This window comes from Salmo salar, chromosome ssa04 (assembly GCF_905237065.1).
Source record: "Salmo salar chromosome ssa04, Ssal_v3.1, whole genome shotgun sequence".
Taxonomy (NCBI): Eukaryota; Metazoa; Chordata; class Actinopteri; order Salmoniformes; family Salmonidae; genus Salmo; species Salmo salar.
Genome location: NC_059445.1, coordinates 62,583,850 through 62,610,222, shown reverse-complemented (window position 1 = coordinate 62,610,222; position 26,373 = coordinate 62,583,850). Strand labels below are relative to the sequence as shown.

The following is a 26,373-nucleotide window of genomic DNA, read 5'->3' as shown; positions in this document are numbered from 1 at the left end:
AACAAGGAGAGGAGCCGACTTCGGCGGAAGTTGTGACAAGTGGCCTCCATCATTCTTAAATGGAAGAAGTTTGGAACCACCAAGACTCTTCCTAGAGCTGGCCACCTGGCCAAACTGAGCAATCAGAGGAGAAGGGTCTTGGTCAGGGAGGTGACCAAGAACCCAATTGTCACTCTGACAGAGCTCCAGGGGTTCCTCTGTGGAGATGGGAGAACCTTCCAGAAGGACAACCATCTCAGCACTCCACCAATCAGGCCTTTATGGTACAATGGCCAGACGGAAGCCACTCCTCAGTAAAAGGCACATGACAGCCTTCTTGTAGTTTGCCAAAAGGCACCTAAAGAACTCACCTGCTCCAGAGCACTCAGGACCTCAGACTGGGGTGAAGGTTCACCTTCCAACAGGACAACGTCCCTAAGCACACAGCCAAGACAAGACAGGAATGGCTTCGGGACAAGCTCTGAATGTCCTTGAGTGGCCCAGCCAGAGCCCGGACTTGAACCCAATCGAACATCACTGGAAAGACCTGAAAAAAGCTGTGCAGCGACATTCCCCATCCAACCTGAAGAATGGGAGAAACTCCCCAAGCTTGTAGCGTCATACCCAAGAAGACTCGGCGCTAATCGCTGCCAAGGGTGCTTCAACAAAGTACTGAGTAAAGGGTCTGAATACTTACAGTTGAAGTCGGAAGTTTACATAAACCTTAGCCAAATACATTTAAACTCAGTTTTATACAATTCCTGACATTTAATCCTAGTAAAGATTCCCTGTCTTAGGTCAGTTACGATCACCACTTTATTTTAAGAATGTGAAATGTCAGAATAATAGTAGAGAGAATGATTTATTTCAGCTTTTATTTCTTTCATCACATTCCCAGTGGGTCAGAAGTTTACATACACTCAATATAGTAATAGTATTTGGTAGCATTGCCTTTAAATAGTTTAATTTTGGTCAAACGTTTCGGTTAGCCTTGCACAAGCTTCCCACAATAAGTTGGGTGAATTTTGGCCCATTCTTACTGACAGAGCTGGTGTAACTGAGTCAGGTTGTAGGCCTCCTTGCTCGCACACGCTTTTTCAGTTCTGCCCACACATTTTCTATAGGATTGAGGTCAGGGCTTTGTGATGGCCACTCCAATACCTTGACTTTGTTGTCCTTGAGCCATTTTGACACAACTTTGGATGTATGCTTGGGGTCATTGTCCAGTTGGAAGACCCATTTGCGACCAAGCTTTAACTTCCTGACTGATGTCTTCAGATGTTGCTTCAATATATTCACATAATTTAGCCTCCTCATGATGCCATCTATTTTGTGAAGTGCACCAGTCCCTCCTGCAGAAAAGCACTCCCACAACATGATGCTGCCACCCCCGTGCTTCACGGTTGGGATGGTGTTCTTCGGCTTGCAAGCTTCCCACTTTTTCCTCCTAACATAACGATGGTCATTATGGCCAAACAGTTATATTTCTGTTTCATCAGACCAGAGGACATTTCTCCAAAAAGTACGATCTTTGTCCCCATGTGCAGTTGCAAACCGTAGTCTGGCATTTTTATGGCGGTTTAGGAGCAGTGGCCTTTTACTTGCTGAGCGGCCTTTCAAGTTATGTCGATATAGGACTCGTTTTACTGTGGATATAGATACTTTTGTACCTGTTTCCTCCAACATCTTCACAAGGTCCTTTGCTATTGTTCTGGAATTGATTTTCACTTTTCGCACCAAAGTACGTTCATCTCTAGGAGACAGAAAACGTCTCCTTCCTGAGCGGTATGATGGCTGCATGGTCCCATAGTGTTTATACTTGCATACTATTGTTTGTACAGCTGAACGTGGTACCTTCAGGCGTTTGGAAATTGCTCCCAAGGATGAACCAGACTTGTGGAGGTCTACAATTTTTTCTGAGGTCTTGGCTGATTTCTTTTGATTTTCCCATGATGTCAAGCAAAGAGGCACTAAGTTTGAAGGTAGGCCTTGAAATACATCCACAGGTACACCTCCAATTGACTCAAATGATGTCAATTAGCCTATCAGAAGCTTCTAAAGCCATGACATCATTTTCTGGAATTTTAAGGCACTGTTTAAAGGCACAGTCAACTTAGTGTATGTAAACCTCTGACCCACTGGAATTGTGATACATAAGTGAAATCATCTGTCTGTAAACAATTGTTGGAAAAATGACTTGTGTCATCCACAAAGTAGATGTCCTAACTGACTTGCCAAAACTATAGTTTGTTAACAAAAATGTGTGGAGTGGTTGAAAAAAATGTAAACTTCCGACTTCAACTGTATGTACATATGCTCATTCACCCCTATATGACTAATAAGGAGAGTGATAGAGTGCTGCATCAGATGACTTGGCCTCCACAATCACCCGACTTCAGCCCAATTGAGATGGTCTTGGATGAGTTAGACCGTAGAGTGAAGGAAAAGCAGCCAACAAGTGCTCAGCATATGTGGGAACTCCTTCAAGGCTGTAGAAAAGCATTCCTGGTGACTACCTCATGAAGCTGGTTGAGAGAATGCTAAATGTGTGCAAAGCTGTCATCAAGGAAAAGGGTGGCTATTTTGAAGAATTTTAAATCTAAAATATATTTGATTTGCTTAACGCTTTTTGGGTTACTACATGATTCCATGTGTTATTTCATAGTTTTTATGTCTTCATTGTTCTTCTACACTGTAGAAAATAGTAAAAACAAAGAAAAACCCTTGAATGAGTAGGTGTGTCCAAACTTTTGACTGGTACTGATCATCCCCACACCATCCTCCCCTGTATCTGGGCATCCAGACTGTCTTACGATGCATATGTGCTTCCCCCCTCCTCTCCCCTACTCCCCTTCTCCATATAACAATCACTCGCTTCCACCATTACAGTTACCATCAAGAACTATCCTGGGCGTCTGAGAAGAGGATAATCCATTAGACAATAGAGTGGAAGGAGAGAGCGGGACAAAGAAGTCTGTTATGCAATAATAATGAATTAAGCACTTTGTAAGGGGGGCTTTCCGCCCTCGCCCCCCTGTCAAACTCCTATGGAGCCAATTCAATTGTTTCATTGTCTAGACTGGCAGTGGTAGTGGGGAGAGCGGGACAGCTTTGGCTTCCTGAATGGAACATACTATACAGTAGTGTAGCGCACAATGTGACAACAGTCCAAAAGTCTAACTTGACAGGGATCTGGAAAATCACCTTGATGGCTCTACTAATGATGATGCTGAACTCCTCAGCGCAGGAGCTTATATTGCGGCTGCTTGTCAACCAGATTAGTGCTCCCAGCCCTCCTGGGATGTGATTTTAGAAGTATATAGGACACCTCTCTGTTCCTCCCAGTAGGGAAATATACAGTACATGTCGAGAAATGACATGTAGGCCGATATTGGTTATCATCCTTTGTGGATTTCCATCTCAGACAACTGCCACAGGGCCACCTGATGCTACAGTGATGCCACTGTGGTACAGCATGGATTCATTTGGAGTTATGAGTTGGAGTTATTCCAGAGAAAAGGCTTGCTGAATGATGACTCAAAGTTTTCTGTTGTTTGCACATCTCTTCCCAGTACTATCCCGATAAAAACCACAATAACATTAAATATTACATTTACTACAGTAGATAATCAAGTAAAATGTACTATCTACAGAATACTGAACAAAAATATAAATGCAACATGCAACAACTTAAAAGATTTTACTGAGTTACAGTTCATATGAGGAAATCAGTCAATTGAAATAAATTTCATTAGGCCCTAATCTATAGATTTCACAACTGGGAAAACAGATATGCATCAGTTGGTTACAGATACCTTAAAGAAATGGGCCTCACAATGAGCCTCAGGATCTCGTTGCGGTATTTTTGTGCATTCTAATTGCCAATCGTTAAAATGCATTTGTGTTTGTTATCCGTAGCTTATGCCTGCCCATACCGTAACCCCACCGCCACCATGAGTCACTCTGTTCACAACGTTTACATCAGAAAACCACTCACCAACACAACGCGATTGTGAGGCCGGTTGGACGTCCTGCTAAGTTCTCTGAAACGACGTTGGAGGCGGCTCATGGTAGAGAAATTAACCTTAAATTCTCTGCAACAGCTCTGGTGAACATTGCTGCAGTCAGCATGCCGATTGCACACTCCCTCTAAGCTTGAGACATCTGTGGCATTGTGTTGTGTGACAAAACTGCACATTTTAGAGTGGCCTTTTCTTGTCCCCAGCACAAGGTGCACCTGTGTAATGATCATGCCGTTTAATCAGCTTCTTGATATGCCACACATGTCATGTGGATGGATTATCTTGGCAAAGAAGAAATGCTCACTAACAAGAATGTAAACAAATGTGTGCATAACATTTTAGAGAAATAAGCTTTTGGTGCATATGGAACATTTCTGGGATCTTTTATTTCAGATCATGAAACATGGACCAATTACATGTTGTGTTTATATTTTTGTTCTGTGTATTTACTTTGAGTGGAATTTAATGCCATTGCGGTAAGAGATTTTTTTGGACTGCAGCCAGAATAAATGTTCCAGTGGAAATGGAATATAGTATCAGATTTATCCAACCAGATAAACAATAACTCAGTTCATCATTGCACTCCCATTTAAAGCTTTGCAGGCCATGCATTCCACCGGTTTGTGTGTCTTTCTAAACACAGAATAAACAGAGTAATTTAATGAGAATTACAAGTTTTTATGACCTAGTAAGAGATGCTCCATTTATGTATTGCAAATTTTCCCATATAGCCTCAAACAATACACTTAGAATGTTAATTTCCTATTAAAAATGTTCCCAATAAATAAATACAAATAATTATAACTTAAAACCTTTTGAGCTGACAAAACTCCTTGTCCCTGAAATCGCGTACTAGGCAGTTTAAATAACCTCCCCAAAATCTAGTCTGACATTGTGTTTCCGCTTGCTGCTGTGCGTCCAGTGGTGTGTATTATCTAGTGGATGTAAGCGGTACTACACAACCTAGTTTTCCTAAGAGTCCCTGCTAAATTTTCATTGGCTAAGAGAGGCTCGTGATGTCAACAGCTATTGACTGAGTTCCATGTGAGGTAGATTGAATGAACTGCAAGATACTGTTTTACTTGTCTGATCATGGAGAATCCAAAAACATGTATAGACTCTGTAGGACTTGACATCAGCCCCCCAGACCTCTTAAAAGGTAAAATACAAGAACATTTTCAATAAATATGTGTTTGTTTGTCTAATATGGACACAAATTGTACCAAACGAAGCGCTTGGGCCTTGTGAGTTGTATGTTGTATAATTAGTCCGTGTCCGACAGAGGGGGCCAATGCTACAGTGAAATTAATGGATCTAGTACCCCCCCAACAACAAAAAAGTATATATATATTTACAATAAAAAAAGATTTTTAGGATATATTTGAGCCTGTGCTGTACCAATTCTGTAAGACACACACAAATATGGACAAGTCCATTGTTTTTACATCTCCCAAGCTTTCTGTGGATATAATGGTTTACTTGTCTATTCTTCATGGCCCTCTCTATACTTTCTTTTATACGGGCATAGCAAATATAAGAGAAAATCACTCGAAGGCATTAAATCTCAAAGGTCAGTCAGTGTGTTTTTGATGCCGTTTGACAACAGTGTCTAGAAATTCGCTACCTGCAGCCGACATTAGGACTCGGACTAAACAAGCTGGCTTGACATTTTCATCAGCCAGCCGTGATGGATGGCTTTGAAAGGCCATGCCCTCCAACATATGTGGGCTAGAGTAATATGTGGGCTAGAGTAATATGTGGGCTAGAGTAATATGTGGGCTAGAGTCATTGGAGAAGCTGCTACACCTTTGAAACTCATAGCCTACAATGAGGAATGTGTTCATTTTATTTAGACCTACAATTTGGCAACCCCATGCTATCTTGATTTTTAAAAGCATGGTGTTGAAATTAAAGCTAAGGAAAATCTTACATCACTCATGTCACTGCAACAGCTTTTTGAAACCAGGACCATCCAGATTCTTTCTTTGTTTTGCCACAGCTGTCTTGGTAGGCGATTCAGTTTGCCAGGTCATAAATTAACGCCTGTGTGCAATGAATCCATTTCAGCCAGGCAGACCCAGCATCCCCCTGCTGCCGTGACTGTCCAAAAGAAAGAGTGTATTTGTAAACTCTCAAATCCCCTTTGATGGGATGCAGAAGTGCGAGCACAACTGAGAGGTTTGAGCCTGCTTGCTCTGTCTTTCTCTCTCTGTCCCTTTTTCTCTCTCTGTCCCCCCTCTCTCTCAGCTGGTGTTTGGGATCAGCAAGGCATTTTGGCAACCCGACCATGACTATACTTCACGTTAATAAAAGGATCAGTTGAAAGTATAGTGGGAGCCATGCAGGATAAGATTTGTCCAACTACCCTGTCACCTTGTCCTTTCCCTGCTGCCTTGCCTTCCTCGCCCTGCTTCAGAGAGTATATACCAGGCTCCCGGAGAGGACCATTTATAATGATTAAGCTCTCTTATATTCAAAGTTCACTGGAAAGATTCTTACTTTGTGTATGTCTAGCTTCTTGGAATTAATACATAAATGATACTAGTCTTATCTCCTGATCGAACTGACCTCCAAGCAGCAAGTTTCTACTGTACACTATTCCGCTCCACCCAACTGTGTATCCGGCATGATATGTTTCAGTTGGCAATATGATTTTGAACTAGTTATGTTGTCATTGCACAAGGGCTCTGTAAACCTACTCAGTCCTTCCTTTGTAAAACACATGGTAACATGACTGATTCATGTTCAGATAAAGTCATCCGAGTCAGACACTGTGTAACCTTAGAGGTGGAGTCATCACTACTGTATATCCCACAGGTATCCTCTTACTCTCGAAGCCTATTGCGGAACAGAGAGCGTCTCGACCCAATTAGTCTTCCTCCATCACATAGGCCCCACATTGTTTTTTGTTAAACAGGTCCTGTAAAACTATCCACACACTTTTCATCGCAGCTTAATTGTGGTAAAAAGAGCTCGCCTTAGTTTCCCCCCTATGTGCCAAGGGAGGTGTTGAGTGCTGGAAGTGAACGTATACAAACCCATCCATTAGATGGGCGGGCAAGGGATGAGGGTGGGGGCTGGGGCCTGCTTTCCTCCTCTTCTCCTTCTCTTATTGTTCTCTTCTACTCCCTTCGATCTGAGCATGGCACGATTTACTTCTGCCTGGCCATCACAGTAGTCACCACACTGGTCTCACCGTCTGTATGTGTAGGGAAATGATCTTAATGAAAGGCACTCGCCTTCCCATGACGAGTTCATGTTATTAGAAGTGTACTGTACTTAAAGGGAGCGAGAATATTCCATTTCCGACCCTAACTCCAGAAATCCATCAGCATGAAACGGGAAACTCTGTGTTATTGCTGATGTTAAATTAGTAGGTGTTCCTGAATTTTGTAACATTGCGAGTTACATTACGTTGATGAACAGTTTGGCATGACCAAAATTAGAAAGGAAATATATTGCCTAGGCAAGTCTGAAACAGCCGTTATTTTGGGGGGCTGTGCAAAATCACAGCTAATATCTTCCTTGTTCAAACAAGATGTAAGGACATGTACCGGTAATTTATCAGACCGGTAAATCAGTCAGTGTTTCAACCTTGTGAGAAATCTTATTAACCTAGATGCTACCTGACACCATCCTTGTCACCATGCCCGCCCGGGTGCTTCGGCAAGTTAAGAACCCCTCACTCTTGTCGAGCCCTACCTTTCCTTCGCACCCAGCGGCTCTCCAAATCCGTAGCCTTTGAAATGTTTCATTACAATATCACTCTCATTTATACACTCCACTTAGTCTGGTAGCGTTCAGCAAAATACTGTTTCGTCGCTCTCCCCACCTCACACGGCCTCTATTGAAAACCAATTCCGTTGACACACACACTAAAGTCACTGTTGTTGAAAAAGCAGAATAAGGCTCAACAATAGAGAACGATCATCTTTGTTTATGTCTGCTGAGTGTAAGATGAGCAAGGGTGTAGGATGATACTGTAGCACAAAGGCTGGTTGGCAAAAGGTAGGATTAGTGACAGTAGTAATAATTCCTAGGTACTTTCAGTGCCTATTTCGGGCTCTATAATGTCACTGTTCCAATCTTTGACCTTTTGACTGTTACCTTGGTACATTGACAAAAGCACAAGTTAAAAGGTCTTTCTCTAGTACTTTGGAAAAAGTGCCCTTTGAAAAATAAATAACATTGGACATGTTTTAACCTCTGATAATACAATATGTACTGTATATCCTAATTATGCCAAAACTGACAAATGATCACCCAGAACACAAGAAGTGCGGCCAGAGTTGGATGCTTGGTGTGTGAATGATATGTCACCAAATAATAAGTCTGGTGAAAAACGGCCTACCATTCTCTGAAGTCAGCACTGCCCCCGTTGTTATTCAGCTAGTGTGTTTCCGACTCTCTTAGTTGCAAAATATGTTGCCATGGCAACCAGCGCAGACTCCTGTTGCTGATGTTGATCAAAACTGTTGATGGAAATCTGTGTGTACGAGAGGTGAGCGATTCTGTTCTTTTATGGTCTAGGTCAAGCCTGTAGGAGGCCCATCGAAACCACTTTGCTTGCCAATGATCCAAGACGATTGATGTCCCCAATAATCTCGAATTAGAGTTCCATAACAAAAACGTCTGTGCAAAAATTATCAGATCATTAGCACTTGAAAAGAAGACAACTCTTGAAAAAAAGTATTTTCTTTCCAGGAAGCCTGTTCTTTCCAGGACAAAAAAGCTTCTGATGCAACAGCAACAACGCTAAAAAAGAGAGCCTACACCTGGAAGTATTTGAAGTCTCGAATACAGTATACATTTGCATGTGTGAGATGTTTTCGAGATGGTCTCTTGTAGAGTGCCCTAGTTATGTTCCCTAACCTGTCTGCAGCTAATTCAGAGTCTCTCGTAAACGGAGTGTAATTTTTTACGAGCTTTAATTTGTTGTGTCTGCACCTATTAGCTGGTGACAAATCGGAATGCGTTTTGTCCAATGAGACTGGATTGGTCTAATTTATGCCATTAGAGGCCAATGAAACCTGAGAGCTGACACCGGGTCAGTGGAATTCAAACCAGACCTCTGGGCTGCTTCAGGTTCTAGCTGTGGCTCTCTGTCTCTCGTACCGTCGAGTGGAGAGGTTTCTATTAATTCAGCCCATTTACCTCTAATGCCAGCTTGGTATGTTTTATCAGTCACCAGGACAGCTTCATGTCGAGAGCCATGTGAGTTTTTAATACAGGCATTCGGAGCATCAGCTTTCCAACAAAGCCGTAGCCATGGCCCTATAACCATTGGCAGATGGTTTATTTTTAAAGTGACAGACGGGGGAAGATTGACACGAATATGGTGAACCACAGTCTATTCTGTTACTCATTTAGTTTAGACATCCTGTCTGGAGCATTTGATTGTGTATTTCTAAGGGGTGGTCGTATTCGCTATGTGCTATTTTGGAATCACTTCCTCCATTGAAATACTTTTTTCTACGTAAAGTAATTTGCTTATTAAATTATAGCTACAAACTACTGTCCGTAGGTACACTGTCTAAATGTAATACTATAATTACTAGGTAGGATGTCTACCTAGTGTGTATCGATTTGGCCTAGAGGTAAAAAGTAATGCTAAAAACGGAACCGACTGAACTCAAATCAAATCAAAGTTTATTGGTCTCATACACAGTTCAGCAGATGTTATAGGAGGTAAAATGTCAAAACAAGAACACAAATTATCAAAAACAAGAAATCAAGAATGAATCCAATTAACAACCCAAATAACTCAATCAGTAATCTAAATGCCATCTATGCGTATATACACCAAAAATATATACGAAGAATGATACTGTATGTACAGCAGTAGATATATTACAGTGACGCATGTCAAGAATCCAGTATAGAAGTATGCGGTACTCTGAAAGTTTCTGGGTAGATTCAGTAATTGAGCTCGACCCATCAGGGTGTTTTGGAGGCCTCTGTAGGGTTTCATGGGGGGACTATAAATGGTGGTGTCTGTGTTGGGAGGGCAAGCCAGCAGCTCAGCTAGTCCTCTCCTGCCTGGATCAATGGGAACAGGGCAGCATAAGCTCATTAATGGATCACCGCTAGCTACCTCACTCTGCCTCACATCACCCCATTATCTGCTCTGTCAGATCAGTCAATAGCTACTGATTCCCCGGCAGAGGCACACTGATTCCCCCCCCTCCCCTCCCCTCCCCCTCCCTCCCCACACACACACACGTTTATGAACAAGCCACTTGAAAAACATTGAAATTACTTTTGGACTAAATTAGCAGAATTTGCAGCACTGTACTGACTAGCTGCAGTTGACTTTGTCTTTTAGTTAGGGAACAATGCATTACCTATAAAGGTGCTATGAAGTACGTATGAAGTGACTGGTTTGTCAACTGCCATTTCTCTCTGAGGTTGCATGAACTTCATAACCTTGGTTATGCCATTTGAAGTTGCTTGAGGTTGCTTGAACCGCTCTTCAGTTTCTCCTACACCTGCATGGAAGAAGAAGAAGAGGGAGAGTTAAGAGTGACAATATCCAAGATGGTAGCAGTATCAGAATGTTAACCTTTCTGGCGCAGGCGTTCCGCTAGTGACCCACCTCGACAACATCCGGTGAAATTGCAGAGCGCCAAATTCAAAATACAGAAATAGTCATAATAAACATTCATATAAAATACAAAGTGTTATACACCGGCTTAAAGATTAACTTCTTGTTAATCCAGCCGCTTTGTCAGGTTTCAAAAAGGCTTTACGGCGAAAGCATACCATGCGATTTATCTGTGGACAGCGCCCTGCTTTCAAAAGCATACAAACATTTTACAACCAAGTAAAGGAATTACAAAAGTCAGAAATAGCGATCAAATGAATCACTTACCTTTGAAGATATTAATATGGTTGCAGTCACAAGAGTCCCAGCTACACAATAAATGTTTGTTTTGTTCGATAAAGTTCCTCTTTATATCTCAAAAACTCTTTTGTTGGCGCGTTTTGTTCAGTAATCCGCTGGCTCAAAGGCGGTCAACACATGCAGACGAATACATCCTAATAGTACCAGTAAAGTTCGTCAAAACATGTCAAACAATGTTTATAATTAATCCTCAGGTTGTCAATTGTCTAAATAATCAATAATATTTCAACCGGACAATAGCATCTTCAATAGAAAGGAAAAACAACGAAGGGTGCGCACTGGGTCATGCGCCAAACGAGCTCTGCATTCTTCCTCAGTCCACACACAGAAAGGTCTCATTCTTCTTCATTTTTCAGAAAACAAGCCTGAAACAATGTCTAAAGACTGTTGACATCTAGTGGAAGCCATAGGAACTGCAATCCGGGTCCTAACCCATTAGAAACTCTATAGGCATTCAATTGAAAATACCCACTTCCTGGATGGATTTTCCTCTGGTTTTTGTCTGCCATATCAGTTCTGTTATAAACACAGTCATTATTTTAACAATTTTGTAAACTTTAGAGTGTTTTCTATCCAAATCTACCAATTATATGCATATCCTAGCTTCTGGGCCTGAGTAACAGGCAGTTTACTTTGGGCAAGCTTCTCATCCAGATGTCGAAATACTGCCCCCAAACCATAAGAAGTTTTAATGAAGTCGTTATTCCCCTTTACCCCCTTTACCCTCTGTATAATGTCCCCCACTTAGCATCCTTCCATACAGCGGTGGGACACCCCAGTGTGGTGGGGTCAGTCCAGAGAGTAGGCACCTAACAAAACAGGCAAAAACCCCACCACCAACAACACAGCCATGACAGAGACTATACCAGGCAGTTTGAAACCAACGCTGAATAAGGTTTCTGCTTGCTTGCTTCATCTTCATCTCAGCTCAGTCTAGCAGAAACCCTTCTGCTGATTCATGGCCGTGGATAAGCCAAGACAGCATTGTTCTACTCCCATTTGCATTGATAAAATTTATAGAGGTATGGAAATTGAACAATTCTTTGCATGGAGAGGGTGGGAAATAAGTACAGTTGAAGTCGGTAGTTTACAAACACCTTAGCCAAATACATTTAAACTCAGTTTTTCACAATTCCTGACATTTAATCATAGTAAAAATTCCCTGTCTAATGTCAGTTAGGATCACCACTTTATTTTAAGAATGTGAAATGTCAGAATAATAGTAGAGAAAATGCTTTATTTCAGCTTTTATTTCTTTCATCATAATCTCAGTGGGTCAGAAGTTTACATACACTCAATTAGTATTTGGTAGCATTGCCTTTAAATTGTTTAACCTCTCTGGGGTATGTGGGATGCTAGCAAATACTAATTTGCCGCCCTGCTATTTCACTGGCTGTTGAATAGTGTGTCCCACCCGCGGGACACACTATTCAACAGCCAGTGAAATAGCAGGGCGGCAAATTCAAAACAACAAAAATCTCATAATTCAAATTTCTCAAACATACAACAATTATACCCCATTTTAAAGGCTTTACGGTGAAAGCATAACATTAGATTATGTTAGGACAGCGCTGAGACAAGAAAAACCACACAGCCATTTTCCAAGCAAGGAGAGGCGTCACAAAAACCAGAAATACAGCTAAAATGAATTACTAACCTTTGACGATCTTCATCAGATGACACTCCCAGGACTCAATGTTACACAATACATGTATGTTTTGTTCGATAAAGTTCATATTTATATCCAAAAACCATTTTACATTGGCGCGTGATGTTCAGAAAATGTTTTGCCTCCCAAAACCTCCGGTGAATGAGCACATCAATTTACAAAAATACTCATCATAAACGTTGCTAAAATTTACAACAGTTATTGAAAGAATTATAGATACACTTCTCCTTAATGCAACCGCTGTGTCAGATTTCAAAATAGCTTTACGGCGAAAGCACATTGTTCCATATTCTGAGTACAGCGCTCAGCCATCAAAGCAAGCTATACAGTTACCCGCCAAGTTCTGGAGTCAACAAAACTCAGAAATAGTATTATAAATCTTCACTTACCTTTGCTGATCTTTGTCGGAATGCACTCCCAGGACTCCCACTTCCACAAGAAATTTTCGTTTTGTTCGATAAACTCCATATTTATGTCCAAATACCTCCAATTTTGTTCGCGCGTTCAGATCACTATTCCAAAGGCATAATGCGCAAGAGCAAAACCAGAGACGAAAAGTCAAAAAGTTCCATTACCGTTCGTAGAAACATGTCAAACGATGTTTACAATCAATCCTTAGGGTCTTTTTATCATAAATATTCAATAATATTCCAACCGGACAATAGCGTATTCATTACAGAAGAAAAAGAAGGAACGGCGCGCCTGTGTGACTGCGCAGTAAACAACTCATTGGTCTCAGGCAGTAATCTTGTTGAGTCAGCTCTTATTCTCTCCCCAGTAACAGTAGAAGCATGAAACAAGGTTCTAAAGACTTGACATCTATTGGAAGCCTTAGGAAGTGCAAAATGAACCCTAAGTCACTGTATACTGTATAGGCAATCACTTGAAAAACTACAAACCTCAGATTTCCACACTTCCTGGTTGGGTTTTTCTCAGGTTTTTGCCTGCCATATGAGTTCTGTTATACTCACAGACATCATTCAAACAGTTTTAGAAACGTCAGCGTGTTGTCTATCCAAATCTACTAATGATATACATATCCTACCTTCTGAGCCTGAGTAGCAGGCAGTTTACTACGGGTACGCCTTTCATCCGGACGTCAAAATACTGCCCCCTACCCTAGAGAAGTTAACTTGGGTCAACCGTTTCAGGTAGCCTTCCACAAGCTTCCCACAATAAGTTGGGTGAATTGTGGCCCATTCCTCCTGACAGAACTGGTGTAACTCAGTCAGGTTTGTAGGCCTCCTTTCTCGCACACGCTTTTCAGTTCTGCCCACACATTTTCTATAGGGTTGAGGTCAGGGCTTTGTGATGGTGTCACGCCTGTTCGAATGATCGGACCAAAATGCAGCGTCGGTTTCGTCCCACATATTTATTGGACAGTGAAACTTAATGCAATACAAATTAAACTGAAGGAACAAAACAACAAACCGTGACACAGGAGGAACAAACACACTCACAAAATATAATCACCCACAAAACACAAGTGGGACAAACATCAACTTAAATATGGCTTCCAATTAGAGACAACGACAACCGGGTGCCTCTAATTGGAGGTCGTGCCAAACAAAACCCAACCTAGAAATGCAAAACTAGAAACTAAACATAGAAATACAAAAACAGACAAACACCCCCCCGTCACGCCCTGACCTACTCTACCATAGAAAATAACAACTTACTATGGTCAGGACGTGACAGATGGCCACTCCAATACCTTGACTTGTTGTCCTTAACCTCTTACATCTAGACGTTCCGCTAGCGGAACACCTGCTCCAATATCCAATGATGGGCGTGGCGCGAAATACAAATTCCTCTAAAATCCGAAAACTTCAATTTTTCAAACATATGACTATTTTACAGCATTTTAAAGACAAGACTCTCGTTAATCTAACCACACTGTCCAATTTCAAAAAGGCTTTACAACGAAAGCAAAACATTAGATTATGTCAGCAGAGTACCCAGCCAGAAATAATCAGACACCCATTTTTCAAGCTAGCATATAATGTCACAAAAAACAAAACCACAGATAAATGCAGCACTAACCTTTGATGATCTTCATCATATGACAACCCTAGGACATTATGTTATACAATGCATGCATGTTTTGTTCAATCAAGTTCATATTTATATCAAAAACCAGCTTTTTTACATTAGCATGTGACGTTCAGAACTAGCATACCCCCCGCAAACATCCGGTGAATTTACTAAATTACTCACGATAAACATTCACAAAAAGCATAACAATTATTTTAAGAATTATAGATACAGAACTCCTCTATGCACTCGATATGTCCGATTTTAAAATAGCTTTTCGGTGAAAGCACATTTTGCAATATTCTCAGTAGATAGCCCAGCCATCACGGCTAGCCATTTAGACACCGACCAAGTTTAGCCCTGATCAAACTCCGATTTACTATTACAAAAGTTTCATTACCTTTGTTGTCTTCGTCAGAATGCACTCCCAGGACTGCTACTTCAATAACAAATGTTGGTTTGGTCCAAAATAATCCATCGTTATATCCAAATTGCAGCGTTTTGCTCGTGCGTTCCAAGACACTATCCGAAATGGTAAATCAGGGTCGCGAGCATGGCGCAATTCGTGACAAAAGATTTCTAAATATTCCATTACCGTACTTCGAAGCATGTCAACCGCTGTTTAAAATCCATTTTTATGCCATTTTTCTTGTAAAAAAGCGATAATATTCCGACCGGGAATCTCCGTTTAGCTAAACAGAGGAAAGAAAACAAAGCTTTCGGTCGACGCGGGCACGAGCCTGAGTCTCACAGTACTGTAACCAGCCACTACCCAAACGCGCTACTTTGTTTCAGCCAGAGCCTGCAAAGCCACGATTCAGCATTTTGCCACCTTCTGAGAGTCCATGTGAGCCGTAGAAAGTGTCACGTAAGAGCAGAGATCCCCTGTAATAGATGGAGATAATCAACAAGGCCAAGAAATGGTCAGACAGGGTACTTCCTGTACAGAATCTTCTCAGGTTTTGGCCTGCCAAATGATTTCTGTTATACTCACAGACACCATTCAAACAGTTTTAGAAACTTTGGAGTGTTTTCTATCCAAAGCTAATAATTATATGCATATTCTAGTTTCTGGGCAGGAGTACAAATCAGATTAAATCGGGTACGTTTTTTTATCCGTCCGTGAAAATACTGCCCCCTAGCCATAACAGGTTAAGCCATTTTGCCACAACTTTGGAAGTATGCTTGGGGTCATTGTCCAGTTGGAAGACCCATTTGCGACCAAGCTTTAACTTCCTGACTGATGTCTTGAGAGGTTGCTTTAATATATCCACATAATTTAGCCTCCTCATGATGCCATCTATTTCTAGTGCACCAGTCCCTCCTGCAGCAAAGCACCCCCTCAACATGATGCTACCAACCCCGTGCTTCACGGTTGTGATGGTGTTTTTCGGCTCTCAAGCCTCCCCCTTTTTCCTCCAAACATAACGATGGTCATTATGGCCAAACAGTTCTATTTTTGTTTCGTCAGAGACAGAGGACATTTCTCCAAAAAGTACAATATTTGTCCCTATGTGGTGTTGTAAACTGTAGTCTGGCTTTTTTATGGCGTTTTGGAACATTGGCTTCTTCCTTGCTGAGCGGCCTTTCAGGTTATGTCGATTTAGGACTCGTTTTACTGTGGATATAGATACTGGAGGAAACAGGTACAAAAGTATCTTCACAAGGTCCTTTGCTGTTGTTCTGGGATTGATTTGCACTTTTCACACCAAAGTACGTTCATCTCTCAGGAAGGAGATGCGTCCTGTCTGCTAGAGGTATGACGGCTGTGCAGTCCCATGGTGTTTATACTTGCGTACTATTGTTTGTACAGATGAACGTGGTACCTTCAGCCGTTTGGAAATTGCTCCCAAGGATGAACCGGACTTGTGGAGGTCTTGGCTGATTTATTTTGATTTTTCCATGATGTCAAGCAAAGAGTCACTGAGTTTAAAGGTAGGCCTTGAAATACATCCACAGGTACACCTCCAATTGACTCAAATGATGTCAATTAGCCTATCAGAAACTTCTAAAGCCATGACATCATTTTCTGGAATTTTCCGAGCTGTTTAAATGCACAGTCAACTTAGTGTATGTAAACCTCTGACCCACTGGAATTGTGAATTGAATTAATGAATTAGTGAATTAATTATAAGTGAAATAATCTGTTTGTAAACAATTGTTGTAAAGATGACTTGTCATGCACAAAGTAGATGTCCTAACCGACTTGCCAAACTATAGTTTGTTAACAAAAATGTGTGGAGTTGTTGAAAAATGAGTTTTAATGGTGTTACTTAAGTGTATGTAAACTTCCGACTTCAACTGTATATAGATTTGTAGAGATATGGGAACGGAAATACTCTTGTCAGGGCGATGATGAAAATATAATGATCTGATACGACAAAGTTGAAATTAAATGCTTTCACGTATTTTTTGTCCAAAGTCGTGCAGGTCAAGCTTCTGTGGCAAGTTAATAATGCTTTGATTTTGCTCCTGACCGAAAACACCCTTTATCAATCAGGCCCCTGTTTGATTTGCTTTTAGCACTCTTTGAAAACATTACCATCCTATGACAAACCGCCCCAAAACAGGGATCTCAAGTCGAGCAGAAAATGTGGAGTTGCGAAACAATGGCGCCTGTGTGGGGAGATTTTAACAGTGGGCTGATTGGCGCCCTCAAGGTTTAAATCCACTGACCACTAATGAAAACAGCCAAACAGTATGTTTATTTCCCAGCTCACATATAGTAGTTGTCTACTGAGCTGTGTGTGTGTGTGGGAGACAAACTCTTCTACCCGGCCCAAGCCACATCGGTATGAAGGTCAAATAGTCCTTCTGAAAAAAGCACTCAGTTTTTTGAAAGACTGTTTAATTTAATTTTTTTTATCTCCCTGATTCAAACATAAATGGAGATCAGAGTCACTACTGTGGCCCAACTAGAACCCAATTTATTCCTCCCATTTAATGCATAGGAGATTAGGATTAGGAGTCAGGACACCTTAAACAGCATGGAGGGTACTAACAGGGACAGTTAATGATGTTTGTGAACTTCTATTGCACTCACATCTGGCCCAGAAATGAACGTGTGTATGGTGTGTGTAGAACCATGTTTTAGGGGGCTTTGTGGGGTGAGACTTCAGAAGGGGGCTGCTCTAGCTTTTGAAGTTATGCCAGAAGAAATGTGAAAGCACAGGTAAAGTAGCCATGCAAAAGGAAGGATTCATCCCATACAATGCATCAGTGTTAATGTAGGAAGAAGACATAGCAAACATAAAGGAACACTGGCATGCTAACACAAGCTGACTATTGTGGTATGTCAACCATGACTGGTTCATGTATGTAGTGTTTATTAATTGAAGTGTATGAGCGAAGAAGACAGGGCTCAAGCTATTTGCTGCAAATCATTACTGTATAAGGAGAACATCTCTTTCTCTCTTGCTATCTATATCTCTTTCTCTTCCTGTCTCCCTTCTCTGTCCCTCCAAAAATATTTCTACAGAGGCCCTGAAGCTCCCAAATGTAGTGCTCCAGATCTGATGCAATCTGTCTAAATCATCCCTCTATTAATTCAGCGATGCAATATTTTATTTATAGGCCACGTAGCTCTCAATATATGTTGGTAAATTGTGGCACTTTTCAAATAGAAGCCATGTCGCTTTTATGGAAAACTATTTTCAAGAACAGGACATTTCAAGCCTTGAGGTGTTACACTCAGAGCACAGAGAAAAATGTGGCATTTTCCATTTGAGTTGTATTAAAAGGTATTCTGCTATTGTGCCAAACAGAGGCACACACCATTGACCATCCCAGTCTACCACCACATGTACTTTGAATATGTACAGTTTGAATATGGAGCAATCCAGATCAATATTTTTCATTAGCAGCTGCGCTGAGATTGGATTGCTGTGTATGGGTCACAGATGGGCTGTGGCACACAATAACTTAGTTAATGATTATACTACACACTCTGGCTGTTCTGTTCTCACACAGCAGAGAGCCTGAGCACTGAGAGGTGCTGCTTAGCTTGTTAGCTCCAGTTTCCTCTTCTTTGCCCATGTTATCCTTCCAGGAAAAGGAAGCAATAAGCACGCTCTTTCTGTTGTATACTGTACATAACAGCCTTTTACTATTACAGGAAATCAGAGAATGTTCCCATGTGCTGGTGCTGGAACAGAGTGGTCAATTAACTGCCATGAGCTAAAGTGGACAGTGTGCTCGCTACGCACTGTAACCAGGAGGGGTTCCAGGGAATGAGAGCAGCTGCCCCGCTGCTGGCACAGAATATACTATTTTAATGTGATCACACAGCCCCATGCCGATTTACCTTGTACTAATCCAAACATATATGGGAGTAACCCCCTCCCCCCACACACCAACTCTGCAAAGTTTATAATACTCTAATTAAACAACATTCGCCCAAGGTTATACATTTACGGAGTAGCATATTAACAGGCAGGTGGAAAAGCGGGACGATCTGCTAATCCTCTCCTCTAATATGCGATCACAATGAATTAACCGCATACTGGAAGAGTTGCATTAGTCTTAAAAGCAACTTTGTGCACTTTAAAAGCAGTAAATCAACTTTTAACTTGTATATATTTTTGCCACGTCTATGAATTAACGGGGCAGGATGTTGCTTGCACGGCTCTTTCCTAGGGCGGAGGATAAGTTAGAGACGCTGTCTGAAGTCCGTATAAGGCTGCAGGAGAAGAAAACAGTCTTATTGAACAACTTTTATATATTTCCAGGACTGCCCTGCAGCCAGAGGAAAGCCAATGAGACGATGACGAACCTCTAATCCGGCCCAATGGGCATTAATAAAATGTAGTGGAAGTCAACAAACTTTTCTGGCCAGAAATCTTCACAGAGGATGTTATCATCTCCCTGCAGAGGTTAAGACAGAGATTATCCAGTATTTATTTAACCTTTATTTAACTAGGCAAGTCAGTTAAGAACAAATTCTTATTTTACAATGACAGCCTACCCCTTCCAAACCCTCCCCTAACCCGGATGACGCTGGGTCAATTGTGCGCCGCCCCTATGGGACTCCTGATCACAGCCGGTTGTGATACAGAGCCAGGGTCTGTAGTGACGTCTCTGGCACTGAGACAGTGCATTAGAACGCTCCGCCACTCGGGAGCCCTCTAAGGAGAGGAGAAACCCATACTTCAGAATTGATTTGTTTTGTTTTGATATTTCACAGAGAAAATAGATGAGCAATTACAATGTAAAGATGTGTTGGTGTCCCTAGGTCTACCTACAGTCTTAGTTACGGCAGATGATTGACAGTAGTATCAATTTCCTGTTTGTCATGTTTTCTACAGCCTGCTGTGTGAACATGTTGGAGATATAATGCTATCAACATGTTATGTTTGTGATTGTATTGTCTATCTGCATTGAGGGAACTATCCTCTGTCATCACCATTTCCACTACAGTGATTGTGTAGGTCAGTAGTGCTTTGCTTGAGACTGGGGACTGTTTTGCCACGCTTGCTATCAAAGCTCTATATATTGTATTGGATACACTACGGGACACTACATGGATAAGCCATCATATCTGCAGTTGGGTGATTGAAGCTGACTTAGATGTCAAGTGAATTCTAATGCCGTCTTATTCCAAACAGGTGTATCTGGCACCTCTGGGGGACACATTCAATTGCATAAAACACATAATGATAAAAGTTAGTGTGAAAGTTGAGATGTCGAAGAGAATAATGTAACTCAACGCCAGACCATTCTAATTTGTTATGGGAATATATGCTTACATTTCAACCCCTGAAAGATCTACTTTAATGTAAAGTATAGCCTATTACATGTATTGTGATCGTAGGCCTATATTCAAATCTCTCACTTACAAACAGCGAGAGACAATCCAATTAAATGTGTTTATTCTGGAGCATTGACAGTGGAATTTATTGTATTAATGTGGCTAATCTGAAATATGCTGTCAAGAAGGAAAGACTTGGGTGTATGTAATCGGGTGTAAGTAATGTGATGAATAGTTAAATCTGAGTATGGAGGTGCCACTGGGTACGTCCATCCATAAACTCCAGAGAAGAGGAAGAATGACAGGGGGACGGGATCATTAAAATATCTCTAGAGTGTGAACCGCCTCGGCGAATGAACCGCAAGACTCTTTTCAGAAGCAGTGTGCTGGTGTAAATGAATGTTGGCATTTGCTGACAATGGAAAAATCACCTAACGTCGGATACATGGGGCTGTCCTGAGAAAAGAGGTTTGCAATTGGGATTCAGCAGTGCCAGCAGCAGTGACAACACACAGTGCTCATCGCCAAATAACGCATCATTGTCTCCCTCTCTCTCCTCCATTCTCACCAGTTGTCAATTACATTTTCCAAAGTTTGTCGCTGAAACATGCACTTCCTTCCAACATCTCTTTTTGAAATATAATGTCTACCCCCTCCAATCCACCTTTTATTTCAGGAGAGATGTGCTTTGGGTTGAGACGCCACATAGCTAATACCTCCATCTGTTAAAATAAAGTTCCTGGAGTTTTTTTATTTTCTCCCTCCAGACTTCTGTTGCTCAAATACCCGTATATAGAAAAAGCAGCTGCGCCTAATTAGAAAAAAACGTGTGAAATTTAGGAAAGTATAGGCTGAGAGAACAAGAGACAAACAATGCCTTTTATCAGCCGGGCATAAGTACGGGGAGGATAATGTATTCTGTTTGCAATCCCGCTTGTCTGTCGAGAATGAAGTGAATGCCCCTGTTCTGTTGTGGGCTCCCCCATTTTATTTTTCAAACCTCGAGCAGGATGGTCTTTGTTTCCTGCTGCAAGATCCACATGGAGCCCATGTGAGGTATGCTGTTTATTCACCACATCTGGAGGGCCCCCCCCCCACAAAAAAAAACTCTTAACTCTTAACCTGACGCTGGCAAACAAGTCTTGGAGTGTGAAGTCTGTTAGCGATCCAATAATTTTTGTGCTTAAGAATATTTGACAAACCTAGGTGATAATGTATCTTGAGCTTCCCAGCATTATTCGGCTGTTAATGTTTTTCAAGATCCAAGTAATTAGCGTCAAGTTATTTTGCTTGGCATGGGTCATTTTAGATCATACCTCATAATAAATAATTAACTGATGTGTGGTCTTTGATCTCTTCTCTCACTTTCTCCAGTGTGGCGTCAATGCACATTCTCATTTTACGCCAACAGAGAGCAAGGAACGCCATAGGCTTCAAATAACTCAAGGCCTTTAGGTCCTAGTCATAACACTGTCAGAATCATTACATGTCTGGACCAAAGGAAATTAGTTTTGACCAGTGCAGGGCTCTACGCTGATCTTTTTTACAAGAAGCACGTTTGCACCTACAGTAAGTTGAAAAATGTAGGCGCAGATAAAAATGTAGGAGTACAATGAAAAATATTTCAGGTAATAAAGTTACAGTGCCTTCAAAAAGTATTCACACCCCTTGACTTTTTCCACATTTTGTGGTACACCTTGAATTTAAAATGGATTAAACTGAGATTATGTGTCACTGGCCTATACACAATACCCCATAATGTGGAATTAAGTAGACATTTTTACAAATTAAAAAAAGCTGAAATGTTGTGAGTCAATAAGTATTCAACCCCTTTGTAATGGCAAGCCTAAATACGTTCAGGAGTAACAATGTGCTTAACAAGTCACATTTATAAGTTGCATGGACTCACTCTGTGTGCAGTAATAGGGTTCAACATGATTTTTGAATGACTACCTCCTCTCTGTTTCCCACAGAGATAATTACACTTTGGATGGTGTATGAATACACCCAGTCACTACAAAAATACAGCTGTCCTTCCTAACTCAGTTGCCATAGATGAAGGAAACTTCTCAAGGATTTCACCATAAGGCCAATGGTGACATTAAAACCGTTAGTTTAATGGCTGTGATAGGAGAAAACTGAGGATGGATCAACAACATTGTAGTTACTCCACAATACTAACCTACATGACAGTGTAAAAGAAGAAAGCCTGTACAGAATAAAAATAATCCAAAACATGCATCTTGTTTGCAATAAATCACTAAAGTAAAATGCAAAAAAAGTGGCAAAGAAATTAACTTTATGTCCTGAATACAAAACATTATGTTTGGGGCAAATCCAACACAACACATCACTGAGTACTATTCTTCATTTTCAAGCATGGTCGTGGTTGCATCATGTTATGGGTATGCCTGTCATCGGCAAGGACTAGGGTTTTTTTTTTGGATAAAAAGAAACGGAATAGAGCACAGGCAAAGTACTAGAGGAAAACCTGGTTTAGTCTTCTTTCCAACAGACACTGGGAGACAAATTCACCTTTCAACAGGACAATAACCTACAGCATAAGGCCAGATATACAGTGGAGTTGCTTACTAAGACAACACTGAATGTTTGAGTGGCCTAGTAACAGTTTTGACTTACATCAGCTTGAAAATCTATGGCAAGACTTAAATGGCTGTCTAGCTTTTATCAACAACCAACCTGACATAACTTGAAGAATTTTTGTAATATTTTTGCAAATATTGTACAATCCAGATGTGCAAAGCGCTTAGAGATTTACCCAGAAAGACTCACAGCTGTAATCGCTGCCAAAGGTGATTCTAACATGCATTGAGTCATTGGGGTTGAATACTTATGTAATCAAGATATATTAGTGTTTTATTTTTCATAATTTCTTTACAAATGTTAGTATTTTTTTCACACTTTGACATTGCAGAGTATTTTGTGTAGATCGTTGACGAAAAATTACAATTAAATCCATTTTAATCCCACCAAACACAACAAAATTTGAAAAATGTTAAGGGGTGTAAATACTTTCTGAAGGCATGTACTGTAGAGTGCTTAATTTCCAGGTCGCACAGCTAAGTATTTAGGCACATATGCGAGTAAAATGGTTGCACTGTAGAGCCCTGCTGTTGAGTGCTTATGTTTAATTTTTCTGCCACTGGCAAAGGCATTGTGAAGATGCAGGAAGCCCTTTAAAGCCTGAAACATAGCACCCGTGACAGTACGTTGGACCACAAAAATTCCATAACTGTATTCAAGATGAAATAATTACGCATATATTACTAAAAACACCTAATGCAATCAGGATTCCCCCATACTCAGTTTTGCTGTGTGGGCTTTTCCACTCAGAGAGCGCAAGCAAGCGCTTTTGGGAAATATGAGCAGGCCAAGTGGTGACCAAAGCTGCGAGATCTCTGAGTCAAAGGCAGTGCCCTCATCCTTCAGCAATGTGAAACTGCATGAGCCAAAGCTGTCAGGGCCTTGCTCTATAAAGAGCCATTAGAATCAGCAAGTCTAACATTTTGGGCGCTACTGCTTACGAGAGTTGAATGGGAGTGCAGCTCTTATAGGAAATGGTCTCATCACAGAAATGGTTGCCTCAGTTCAGCTATAAATTGGAAGCAGATTCAGACCACTTGAGCTAGTTGTCAACATCAGACATCAAGCCTTGTCATTTGGAGAAGGCTACACACAGCCTTTGCCGATGGAGACTTTTGGCTGACATATCACCCTGCCCATCCTATATAGTTGGCAGTGCATTTGGAAGAAAAAAGATCATAGTCATTTTACCAGCCAACCTTTGGCGGTTTAGAATCGGAGTCAACTCATTTGTCTCCCCTGACTTATGTAATCGATATGCAACGACTTGTGTCATGGGCTTGTTGAAGCCGGCGGTAAAGATAAAGTATCGTTGCTCCTGTTCCCCATCACTATTGGGCTTTAAAATCTGATATGCCGATGTCAGAGGATGTTTACTGTACTCTGACAAGACTTCGGGGCTGTCAAAGTGTGCATTGCGAGTTGTTTTCCAATTAGTTTTCATATTCATTTATTTATAAACCTCATTTGAAATTCAAATGAGGCCTGGTGCACAATCAAGCTATAATCAGAGCCAGCAGACTGACTTTGAAAACTCCTCTGCTTTATTGTGAAATATGTCCCATTCCCCCAACTCGTCCCACAATTGACGAGGCAGTGTTTGAATCCAGACATATTGCCTAGTCAACAGAGGGCTCAAGATGTATTATCTGGTCCTTGAATGAGCATGTTCTCCCAGTCACACTTTGTCTTGATGGCAGTACACTGCATTTAAACTGTAATGGTTTCCACCTTCATTCGTCAAAATTACACTCTCTCTCCATCACCCCTAATATTAGCCTCTGCATCAGCTTGAAGCTAACGGCTAACTTGTTCAATTAACGGTGATGAGTTAAGAGAGAGAGAAAAGATGTCAGTGAATGAATATTCGTCTTGGGGATACAGTTGTGGAGGGAGGTGATATTCTAGAGGGAAACCAATAAACTGAAATGTCTGTATTACTGAAGCTATTGGTTTATTGGTGCAAGTTTTTTCTCAAGGTTCTTCAAGTATTGTTAATCTTTAACTGTTCCTCTCGTGGCTGGAAAATCCTTGTATGACATGTTTACATCCTCCTACGCTGGCTTGATGTGACTACACTTTCCATGTTTACTGGAAAACCCTCATTAATGAGACGCTAGTATGAAGGAGGTTCTTAGCATAATGCATATTCAAGGATTTCCATTTCTAGGTGACTTGCAGTGGACGTGTTGTCGTCAGAGAACAAGCATGTTATCGTTGAGGGGGGAGTTACAGCCATGGGCAATTGCACTGCAGTCAGACAAATGTATATTTTGAAAAAGGGCTTGTCTTCCTCCGTTTGGCACAAGCATCAGTCTGTGTTCTAGGACCATCCTCCTAGTTTCTTGATCTATCGGGGGAATCTTAGGACAGTTTGCTGTTCTTTGTCCAGGCCCCAACAAAAGGCAGTGAGTGAGATGGTCCAAGAGGACCCAGAGGAAGTGATGACCATGGAAGTGTTTGGCAGTGGTCTGTGGTGAATAAAAGGCCCCCGCTGACTCTGTCCCATCTCAGGCAGAAGTGAAGGGCACTATATCTTTTTCATGGCGGACAGGCTTGGCAGGGGTGTGGTGGAAAGGGGGAGAGAGGGAGGGAGAGGGCGATAACATGTTTTCATCTATTGATTTCTCTGATTTGAACATATTGTCTCTTTGGACTTTCTGTGACATGCATGGTTGAGGGGGTATAAGTGTACACATAAAACAATGTAGGTGTGATCCCTCCAAGTCATGACACTCCACACTTTGACTCAATAAGGAAGGCAACGTGATGATAGGATACTCATTGATTCGTTCAAGCACCTTCCCCTAATTTTCACCAGGAATAATTAGCTCTGTTGCCATGGTCGTGTCACGAGGCCTTACCGGTTTGTGACTGAAGTAGCACAATGACATCAGCTCCGGTGTCACTGGGGGCTCCAGGGTCCAATGAAGGCCTTTGTTTTTCCAGCGTTCATTAGTGCCGTGGGTGGCACTCTATGTCCCTGAAGGACTCGCACGGTTGCTTTTGTGTCTCTGGGTGATTATGGAGAAAGTGCATGTTTTCTTCCAGGGGATTTGAGACTACCTGATGCCATACTTCAGTAAGAATCGGAGCTCCAATGACAAGGGGACTGGGGAAGCAAGGCTGTTCCTTGGTTGTCAGTCAAAAGACGTGTTACGATGTGAGAAACATATGTTTGCTCGGTTGCATTCATGCTGTATCTGTAGAGAGGGTCTATCGCCGGCGCAGTGCACCGTGTTACATAAATATTCCCCGGTGGCGCCAACATGATTTATTGCTCAATGTGTATGCCACACCTTCCACAGCTCATGAATCTCTCCGCCAAATATCTGCCAGAGTATTTAAAGACAAACCCTCTCCCTCTCTTCCTCCAATAGAGTCAGTGCATTGGCCCCATATGTCATCTGTTACA

General features: G+C 41.4%; 1 protein-coding gene and 1 long non-coding RNA gene across 22 annotated transcripts in view; one reads left to right on the top strand and one right to left on the bottom strand.

Annotated features, from left to right (window-relative positions):
- LOC106603640 (neural cell adhesion molecule 1) overlaps positions 1 to 26,373 on the top strand; it is a 303,528-nt gene that overhangs the window by 91,001 nt on the left and 186,154 nt on the right. The window lies entirely within an intron of this gene.
- On the bottom strand, positions 9,634 to 10,582 carry LOC123742493 (uncharacterized). The gene is made up of 2 exons (XR_006769661.1): positions 10,346 to 10,582; positions 9,634 to 10,040 (listed from the first exon to the last, which is right to left on the bottom strand). It is a non-coding gene; the product is annotated as an uncharacterized lncRNA (long non-coding RNA).